The sequence below is a fragment of the Aulonocara sp. 'chitande type north' Nkhata Bay genome, linkage group LG16 (genome assembly GCF_057382095.1).
Source record: "Aulonocara sp. 'chitande type north' Nkhata Bay isolate Kocher_YH1m ecotype deep benthic linkage group LG16, A_spYH_male_GT1.1, whole genome shotgun sequence".
Classification (NCBI taxonomy): domain Eukaryota; kingdom Metazoa; phylum Chordata; class Actinopteri; order Cichliformes; family Cichlidae; genus Aulonocara; species Aulonocara sp. 'chitande type north' Nkhata Bay.
The window spans coordinates 1,513,922-1,524,143 of record NC_141359.1 but is presented as its reverse complement, the minus strand read 5'-3'; the positions used below and the strand labels follow the sequence as shown (position 1 = coordinate 1,524,143).

The 10,222-nt window shown below is 36.5% G+C and overlaps 1 long non-coding RNA gene across 1 annotated transcript; it reads right to left on the bottom strand.

Annotated features, from left to right (window-relative positions):
* Positions 1-785: 785 nt before the first annotated feature.
* Positions 786-4,278, bottom strand: LOC147310753 (uncharacterized). The gene is made up of 3 exons (XR_015125366.1): positions 4,246-4,278; positions 2,219-2,250; positions 786-1,793 (listed from the first exon to the last, which is right to left on the bottom strand). It is a non-coding gene; the product is annotated as an uncharacterized LOC147310753 (long non-coding RNA).
* Positions 4,279-10,222: the final 5,944 nt, after the last annotated feature.

Below are 10,222 nucleotides of genomic sequence, written 5' to 3'. Positions count from 1 at the left end.
ATACGACTTTTACTTTTCATTTGGGAACGATTTGTTTCGGCCTGACTTTTCTGTTCATTTTAAGCAGCAAAAGTGAGGTGCATGTCTGTGTCCGTGTGTATGGAGCCATTGGGTGCGGTCACTATAGCAACCAGGCTCACACCTGCCTGCTTAACGAGCTCTGCCTGCCACTCTGCCAAGATTCATCTTAAACACTTCTCTTTCAACTGCTGCTGTGTCCACAGTGTTACAGCCATCATTTTACCCTCAAAACGTCGCCATCGTTGTTCTTTTTCCAACATCTTGTCTTTCAAAGCTCAGAGATGTAAACTTTTTAAACTGTGTGGGTCCAAGTGGAGGGATCACATTTTAGTCATTCAGTGATTCAAAGAATATGACCTTTTAATATTCTTTCAGATGTTTTCTGACTCTAAATGTTCTTTTCTCATTTCTTAGGTTTTTCTAATTTACAATTAAAACATTTTCAGCTTTTTTCCAACTTCTTCTTCTGTGTAACCTTCAGCTTTTAGCAGTTCAGCACTTTTGTTTTCAGGTTAAATTCGGTTTTTTTTTTTTATCTCATTCAAGATTTTTAACTTAAATTCAGTAATTAATTCATTTCAGTGCATACATTCAGATTCAAGCATTCACACTGCAGTTTCTTCAGAAAATGCACTTTCTAGTTCGTACTGTGCTTCAACATAATATGGTGTGTGTGTATAAGGGCCTGGCACCTGTTGAGAGCCATGCTTATGTAGCAGATTTCAAACTGATCAATCCACATTCATCAGTCCATAAATCCTGAAAAGTGAGTGTATTGTTCTGTATTTTATGTCTTACAACTGAACAATTTTGAGAGTTATTGTAAATGAGTTGAATAAAGTTTGACTTATCTGTTTTGTTTGGCTTAATGTGCCTTAGAATTTAGTGCGCCTTACAGTCCGAAAAATACAGAACATATATATCATTACACACTGAAGAGTTGTACAGTACATTATTAGATTCAACTGAATAAAAATGTTTATCATATGGTGGTGGAACATTTCTAAGGACATTTTTGCATTCTATTAACACAATAAAAACAAACAGAGTCTGTAAACCAAGATGTGGTGCTACAGTAACTTACTATAAACATTATATGGTCAAGCTAAACCCACACAATGAAGTCAGAGCAGACAGTTTCAGACCACCTGCTTTAAACACTTCACATGCACTCAACTCACATGATCCTAAATGCCCAAAGGTCTCAAATTCCCGTTTCTGTGTGTACTTACCTGGTACAACAGTATATCATAATGTCTGGGGAGCAGTTAACATAAAAGTAAAAAATAATTTACTCAGTATGACTTTTGGCAAAATGAAAAATTTGGAGACAGATGACTCCTAAACAGCAGTTTCTACATTTTTCAGTCAAATTTGGGGCATGTTTAATACACACTCCACTAAATCTACAATAAACTTAGCATGGCCGATATTAGGGCCTAATTAAAAATGTACTATGATGATAAGAGAGATCTGTAAGTCTGGAAATGTTTACATAGACTTTTCTAGGATCTGATGATTGCCAAGAGCTGTGCTGACTCACTGCACTAAACTGAATCTCCTGTATCTTGTATTTTGCTCGTTTGTGTTGTTGTGTTTGCACATCTCTGTTGCTTGTGGGGCTCGCACACAAGAATTTCACTCGCATGTGCTGTGCCAGTGTGCCTGCACATGTGATGTGACAATAAAAGTGATTTGATTTGATTTATAATGAGAAACATTTCCCTCAGACAAACCTTTACTTACCAGACTGAGACGATCAGATCAGCAGTCTAGAGAAAGGAAACAATTCATCAGATCACTGTTTGATGATTCAGACTGTTGAGCCTCTTCACACACAATCCAATTTACTGTGACATAAATTAACTAGTAAAATTCTCAATTTATTTAAGGCTTTATTAGCTTACTGTAGTCTAAAGAGGAGATAAATGAACTGCAGCGTCTCACATGGCTATAGCAAGTGTAATAAAAGCATTCATTACTACAGAAATATAAAGAATAGCCAGCAATATTTGTTGGCACAAGTGCAGGATATACCAAATATTTCCTACACCATGTAATAAAACCTGACTTTGTGTTTTTGCCAATCAGTAAATGGAAACATATCACAAAAAGTCAAACTACTGTATGTAAGTTGCCAAATGTGCTACGCAATGCCAGGTTCATACTGCTTCAGTTACAATCACTGTTTACTTACCAGCAAAGGCAAAACCAAAGATCTCTTTCACTCTGCGTAACAAAAGACAAAGCACAAAAACACAGAATGAGACAACTCAAATCAGCATCACAGTCAATACTGCATCACTCTGTGTAGTCCAAAAGATTCAGTACACTTCTTTGTTTACCACAGCAACAAACAACTCTCCTCTTTTTTCTACACCTTATTAAAGATTACTGTCTTCATTAAGGTAAAATGTGGTTTCATCCATTTGTAATAAGCCACACACGTTTCTCAGTTATGTGATAGCTCTATTAGTTTGGTGCTATTAGATAACACAGTAGATTTAATAAGCAATGATTTGCTACAACTAGCTCTGCACACTTTATCAAATTCTGACATCACAATTTCAAAGCATGAACAATCATAAATGAAAGCTTGGATGTTATTTTTGTAGGCTTCAACATTTGAGTTCTTCTGCATTCAAATTCTGCTTCCTAAAAATATTATCACCTGCACACAGTATCATTTAATATGCTGTTGTTTTAAATATCTACATATCATATTTATAATATTAATGGTGCACTGCTGCATTTTATTTATTTGAAGGTGGACTTTTTTATATTTCGTTAGTTTTTCACAAAGTGAGAAGTTAAACAGAGCTGCAGGTGTAGGTTTCATTAAAAAAAAAACAACCTGCACAAACAAGTGTTTGTTAAACAGTTCTTAAAATTTAACTAAAAAACTAAAATTAACTAATTAAAAAAAACTTCTTGTTAAGAGATGTTATTATTCTTATATTATGTGTTTCATCCTCACTCTCTCTCTCCCTTCTGTTAATTAACCCACAGCACAAAAACACACCGGTACAGGCACGTGACTCTTTTTCTCCCGGCTTTCAGTCAGAAGCTGTGTCCCAAAATGTCGGCTGCATCCTCCGGAGGCCGCATTTGAAGGCCGATTATGTCACAGCCAGTCGACGAAGGCTGTCTCAAATGCGGCCGACAAATGAGTCCTTCATTTCCCCGAATAAACTTTTAACATATTTTTAGGCGAGAAAGTAGCGGTGTAAATTACAAATATCTGCTTGGTTTATCAAGACATCGCATATTTGCAAAAGTGTGCCGACGTTTTCAGAGACGTCTGTCACCCACCGGCTCGATGGCAAGCCGGGAGGGGGGTTCAGACCCCCGCTCTTTCGCTACTCAGGTTAAACATGATATACAAGTCACTCTGATAACTTAAAAATGTAATTGTTTTCCTTTTTCTGTGTTTTATTTGTTCTGGAGTAAATCGGTTTGGCTGAGATCAAAGTTATTAGATTATTAGATTAAATAAAGCTTTATTAATCCATCCGGTGGGTCCTCCGGGATTTTCACACAGCTCAATAAACGTTAAACGGTCGAGAATTTACGCCAGTGTCCTGTTATATTTTAAATAGCAAGGAGCAGACGGCCGAGTTTATTAAACTCCAGCGAGACAGCGGTGACGCAAATCTGAAGGCTAGACCGTCCACTTTCACAGCCTTCTCGGTCCACGTAGACCGTGAAAGCTGGGTCCTCCGAAAGATGCAGCCGACGTTTTGGGACACAGCTAATGGTGGTAAAATGGCTCCTTTGAAGTTGCCGACCCTGCTGCTTCAGCAGCTAATCAGTGGTTCTAAAATGACGGCTCATTACCTTACAACCGAAAGAATGAGGCCGTTTTTAACTGACTGATTTGTGAAGAGAACTAACTTCAGCTTCCCTAACAGACTCAGAAACACTAACACACCGAATGAACCAAATACAACACAATAACTGTAATAAACAATCAAATGAACCATATTAATTTCACACTGGGCCTATAGCAGCTAGGCTAGGCGTTAGCACTTAGGGCTAGCATACCAAACACTCCTTTTAAATAGTAAAATTACAACGTTTCACTAAAAAAGCAGCCATTGTGTTACTTTAACATGACTTATACTTCGACTGGCTTCATAAGTCACTAACAACAACTGGGTAAATCCCTCATACAGCTTATAGACATTTCATTTCAGATAAGAGAGACAGAGAAGCAGCACTTACCGGCACGGATTGAGCTGAGAGTGGACAGAGATTCAGGAGTCAGGCGGAGACGTAAAAAAGGAGGCATTCACGAGTAGTGGGAAAAGTGGGAAACTCCGCAATTACACAAAATTGGCATGGAAAACGTGAAAATATATGTAAATTTAAATATTATTATACTAGATTTTTTTGCAACAAAAAACAACTTTTAATTTAATTCTATAAGTTTAATAAATGTTTCAAATGGGATTCTTTGAATTTGAAATAATGGTTAAAAGACATAAATAAACACAAGGTCATTATGTTAAAATGTACTTTATTATGATAGATTTATTTAACTGACTGCAGTAATAAGAACAGTCTTCTTCTGAACACCAACACCAAGGAGCTGGTGTTGGTGATCGCCTAAGCATCCTCACAGTAGGAGCTGCAGAGGCTCATCTCACTCCACTGCAGGACTCAAGAGGTTCAGGAGGTCCCTTAACCCCACTGCCATGAGACTTTTTAACAGCGACTCCTGACATGTTCATTGCACATTTGTTTCTTTTACTCCAATACATATTGGTTGTAATCATATGAATTCTGAATTGCTTTAAAGCTGAAGCTGTCTGCTAAAACTAGCTGAAAAAGCTGAAAAGTTGCAGAAAAGGGTGGCCTTTTGTTGTGGGCAGTCTGAGGTACACCTGTGCACTACTCATGATGTCAGATCAGCATCCTGATGTGGCACACCTGTGAGGTGGGATGGATTACCTCAATATAGCAGATGTGCCCACTACCACACATTTGGACTGATTTGTGACCACTGTTTGGGAAGGATGGTTATATTGTGTATCTGGAATGAATTTTAGGTCTCTACATCCATCCCATGAGGAATGGGAGCAGTAACAAAGGTGTTGCGTTTATATTTTTGTTGAGTGTATATTTGGCAGAAATACTATATTTGGCACAAATCTTATAAAATAGCAGAAATAGTATGATTTAGCACAATAGTAATAACTTAAACAGAAAAATTGGAAAAGCAAAATGGACAGGTGAAAAAATGCTGAACATGCTGAGGGTCCCTCAAATATACTTGTTAAATGAAAAAAAATCAGCAAAAAAATCTATAACAGCCACACAATCACAAATATGTACACATAAGGAAACACACATGCACAGAGAGACACACACACAAGATCCAATTCAGTCACCCAGTCTAAATATATTGAATTTGAATCTTAGAATGAGATCATCCCATTAAAAGGCTCTCTCTCTCTCTCTCTCTCTCTCTCTCTCTCTCTGTCACACTGTCACACACACACACACACACACACACACACGGAGAGAGAAGTAAGTTTCTAGGTCAGCCTGGGAGCTGCTGAATTTGAATCCACCAATCAGAGAGCCTGTGCACTTTTCCCCGCCAAAACAGGTGCATCTATTTGCACACGCAGCACAGAGAGACACAGGATTATTGCAGTCTATTTCTCATAGTGACGACTCCCCTCAAACAAATGACCATAATTTCCTAACCGTAGGGGCTAGAGCGGTCATTCTTACACCGTTTTGTTCAGAAGAGATGGGGGAATCTTCCAGTGTTGACAATTTATCATTAAAATGCGAATTTTTAGAGATATATGACATGAATGACTTGTTGACTTAGAAGCCACGAATTCCCCAATATGCAAATTTGAATGCCTCAGACCACATATATGATTGGCTGGCTGGAAAGCCGTGCAGGCCCTGATTTGTGGATTTGAATTCCTCAGCCCTCAGATATGATTGGCTGGCTTAGAAGCCATGAAGGCCCCAATATGCAAATTTGAATGCCTCAGGACACATATATGATTGGCTGGGAAGCCGTGCAGGCCCTGATTTGAAAATTTGAATGTCTCAGTCCTCACAGAGGATTGGCTGCCTGGGTACCTGGCAGAAATATATAGAAATACTATGATTAAGCATAAATACTACATTTAGTAGAAATACTATGTTTTAGCACAAATACTATAAAAAGCAGAAATACTATATTAAGCACAAATCCTATAAAAAGCAGAAATACTATATTAGGCACAAATCCTATAAAAAGCAGAAATACTATATTAGGCACAAATAGTATAAAAAGCAGAAATACTATAATTTAGCAGAAATACTATGTTAGGCACAAATCCTATAAAAAGAATAAATACTATAATTTAGCAGAAATACTATATTAGGCACAAATCTTATGAAAAGCAGAAATACTATAATTTAGCAGAAATACTGTATTTACCACAAGTACCGAAAAGTACCAGAAATACTATGATTTAGCAGAATAGCAATAACTTACAAAATTACAAATATGGAGGCATATTGAAACAGAAATGCACAGAGGGACACACAAACACAGGCTCTAATCCAGTCAACCAGTCTAACTATATTCAATTTAAATCCTACAATGACATGCTGCCAAATAAGGGCAGGGTTCTCCCTCTCCCACTAAACACACACACACACACACACACACACACACACACACACACACACACACACACACACAGAGGGAGAGAGCTGCCGAATTTAAATCCACCAATCAGAGTGGCTGTTTACGTTTTCCCGCCAAAACAGGTGCATCTTTTTACACACGCAGCACAGAGAGGCACAGGATTATTGCAGCCTATTTCTCATAGTGAGGACTCCCCTCAAACAAATGACCATAATTTCCTAACCGTAGGGTCTAGAGCGGTCATTCTTAAACCGTTTTGTTCAGAAGAGATGGGGGAATCTTCCAGTGTTAACAATTTATCATTAAAATATGAATTATTAAAGATATTTGACTTGTAATGCACCATAACTGAGTAGAGCGAAGCAAAAACTGCCTTGACTTGCCCTCAAACAACGCTTTCTAACTCTAAATCTATTTTGAGTATCGATATCATTCTTTAACCGTAAGAGACAGCAGGCTTTGGTGAACAATCATGGAAATTTTCAGGTCTCTGTGGAAATCCAACAAAAAGTTATGACGAGAGAAAAAAGTGGTTCATTTCCACAGTTTGAAATCTGAAGAAATCTGAACGAGGGACAAATTTCCTACCCTCAAACAAGTCCAATTCATTTCAGAACGGTAATAGGTGAGAAAGAAATTCTTGAATTGTGAGCGTCAGGAGTGTCTGAAGATATACCGGGACAAGCCTCATGTCTTAAAGTCGCTTCGTTAAGGAGATATGACGATTCGAATATGCCTCTCATTACAGAAATCCAGCGATGATTTTGAACAAGCTCTCCATTGACTTTATATGGAGAGTTTTGAGACCTTGTGTTGGTCTGAGGAGATTTGCCAAAATTCTATAAACCCCACAACAATGATGGTGACATTTTCTGAAAGCCAGCAAAAATACCTACGTTTTGATGTATAATTTGTGGAAGTTGAGTGAAAATTGAGCAAGTAGCAAGAAGTTGTTCGGACGTGAAGTGAAAATTGCAAAAGCTTCAGTGGCACACTGGAAGCCAAGAGCATAGCAACCATTACAACGCATGTATTTTGTGAAAAATCACAATTTTGCAACTCAAAACTTTAAGAGGCATAAAAGTAAAACAGTAAAAGATTTGAAAAAGCTGAATCATACCTGAATAGCCCAATAATTTGTGAACATTTTAAAATTTGAATGGTTGTTCTAGGCGAAAGTATGAGGAAGTAGTTAAGTTTCAAAAACAAGCAAAATTTAGCAGAATTTTGGAAGTTTTCCATTCATTTCAATGGGACAAATTAAAGGAAAAAAGTGGAATATTTTAAAAAGTATAATAGCAAAAAATAGCAAAAATCATAGCGATGTTTAGCAGAAATAGCAGAATAGTATAAAATTTGAACGGTGAAAATAGCATAAAAATTGTGGAAGTAGTTAAGTGCCAAAGAAAGCAGAAAAAGTGGCAACTAGAATAATAATAATAAAAATAAAGAATAAAGAGAAACAGGAACTCAATAGTGTGGATGCTTAAAGCATCCACACAACTAGAAAAATTTGCATTTCCTGCGAAAATGCAGTGTGGATGCTTAAAGCTGAAGCTGTATGCAAAAAGTAGCTGAAAAAGCTGAAAAGTTGCAGAAATTGTAAAAACTTTGCAGAAGCAAAAGAAGTTTGCTAAAATGGAATAACTTAGCAGAACTGCAATATCTTAGAGGAAACATAATACTTGGTAGAAATACAATAGCATAGCAGAATTTAGCAGAAATATTGTAACTTACCAGAAACATGATAACTTCTCAAAAATACAAGAATTTAGGAGAAATAGTATAAGATAACAGAAAGAATATATTTAGCCAAAAATACTTAAACATTACAGAAACACTATGATTTAGAAAAATAGTACAACAGAGCAGAAATATTGTGATTTACCAGAGACACTGTGATGAACTATGAATATTGTAATTTTAAATTAAGACTATGTTTTAGCACAAATATTATAATTTGGCAGAAATACTATAATTTAGCAGAAATACTATATTAAGCACAAATCCTATAAAAAGCAGAAATGGTATGATTAAGCATAAATACTACATTTAGTAGAAATACTTTGTTTTAGCACAAATCCCATAAAAAGCAGAAATACTGTACTATGATTTAGTAGAAAGACTATAATTAATCAGAAATACTAAATTTAGCAGAAATACTATATTAAGCACAAATCCTATAAAAGCAGAAATAGTATATTAAGCACAAATCTTATAAAATAGCAGAAATAGTATGATTTAGCACAATAGTAATAAGTTAAACAGAAAAATTGGAAAAGCAAAATGGACAGCTGAAAAAATGCTGAACATGCTGAGGGTCCCTCAAATATACTTGTTAAATGACAAAAATCTGAAAAAAAATTTATGACAGCCACACAATTACAAATATGTACACATGAGGAAACACACATGCACAGAGAGACACACACACAAGATCCAATTCAGTCAACCAGTCTAACTATATTCAATTTAAATCCTACAATGACATGCTGCCAAATAAGGGCAGGGTCCTCTCTCTCCCACTAAACACACACACACACACACACACACACACACACACACACACACACACACACACACACACAGACACAGAGGGAGAGAGCTGCCGAATTTAAATCCACCAATCAGAGTGGCTGTTTACGTTTTCCCGCCAAAACAGGTGCATCTTTTTACACACGCAGCACAGAGAGGCACAGGATTATTGCAGTCTATTTCTCATAGTGAGGACTCCCCTCAAACAAATGACCATAATTTCCTAACCGTAGGGGCTAGAGCGGTCATTCTTACACCGTTTTGTTCAGAAGTGATTGGGGAATCTTCAAGTGTTGACAATTTATCATTCAAATATGAATTTTTAGAGATATATGACATAGATGACTTATTGACTTAGAAGCCACGAATTCCCCAATATGCAAATTTGAATGGCTGAGGCCACATATATGATTGGCTGGCTGGGAAGCCGTGCAGGCCCTGATTTGTGGATTTGAATTCCTCAGCCCTGATATGATTGGCTGGCTTAGAAGCCATGAAGGCCCCAATATGCAAATTTGAATGCCTCAGGACACATATATGATTGGCTGGGAAGCCGTGCAGGCCCTGATTTGAAAATTTGAATGTCTCAGTCCTCAGAGAGGATTGGCTGCCTGGGGACCTGGCAGATATATATATAGAAATACTATTATTAAGCATAAATACTACATTTAGTAGAAATACTATGTTTTCGCACAAATACTATAAAAAGCAGAAATACTATAATTTAGCAGAAATACTATATTAGGCACAAATAGTATAAAAAGCAGAAATACTATATTAGGTACAAATCCTATAAAAAGCAGAAATACTATATTAGGCACAAATCGTATAAAAAGCAGAAATACTATATTAGGCACAAATAGTATAAAAAGCAGAAATACTATAATTTAGCAGAAATACTATGTTAGGCACAAATCTTATAAAAAGAATAAATACTATAATTTAGCAGAAATACTATATTATGCACAAATCTTATGAAAAGCAGAAATAGTATGATTTAGC